The 321-nt window shown below is 46.7% G+C and overlaps 1 protein-coding gene across 1 annotated transcript in view; it reads left to right on the forward strand.

Moving 5' to 3' along the window:
• LOC119594816 (indian hedgehog protein-like) overlaps nucleotides 1-321 on the forward strand; it is a 99252-nt gene that overhangs the window by 81438 nt on the left and 17493 nt on the right.

Consider the following 321-nt stretch of genomic DNA (forward strand, 5'->3'; position numbering starts at 1 on the left):
TGTTACATCCAATCTCTCCATTTCTCTCGCCTTCTCATTCCCCGTCCCCCACGTGACATCCCACGAGCCATGTCTGACGTCACAGCTGACAAAACACCATCGCCATAAATAAAATTCCAACGATAAACGAAAGACTCCGGAGAAGAAACGCTTAAGTGGAGGAGTGTCTTTCTGGTCCCACCTCGGGCACAATCTACGTATGATGACCTGCGTTAATTGGCAGATGATTGGATGACAGAGAGAGATAAAGAAAGATAATTAGGCAAGATGATTAGACGAAAATACTGAGGTCGAGAGACATGCCCGGTATAGTCGCTGTCG

The sequence above is a fragment of the Penaeus monodon genome, chromosome 34, assembly GCF_015228065.2.
Source record: "Penaeus monodon isolate SGIC_2016 chromosome 34, NSTDA_Pmon_1, whole genome shotgun sequence".
NCBI classification, from domain to species: domain Eukaryota; kingdom Metazoa; phylum Arthropoda; class Malacostraca; order Decapoda; family Penaeidae; genus Penaeus; species Penaeus monodon.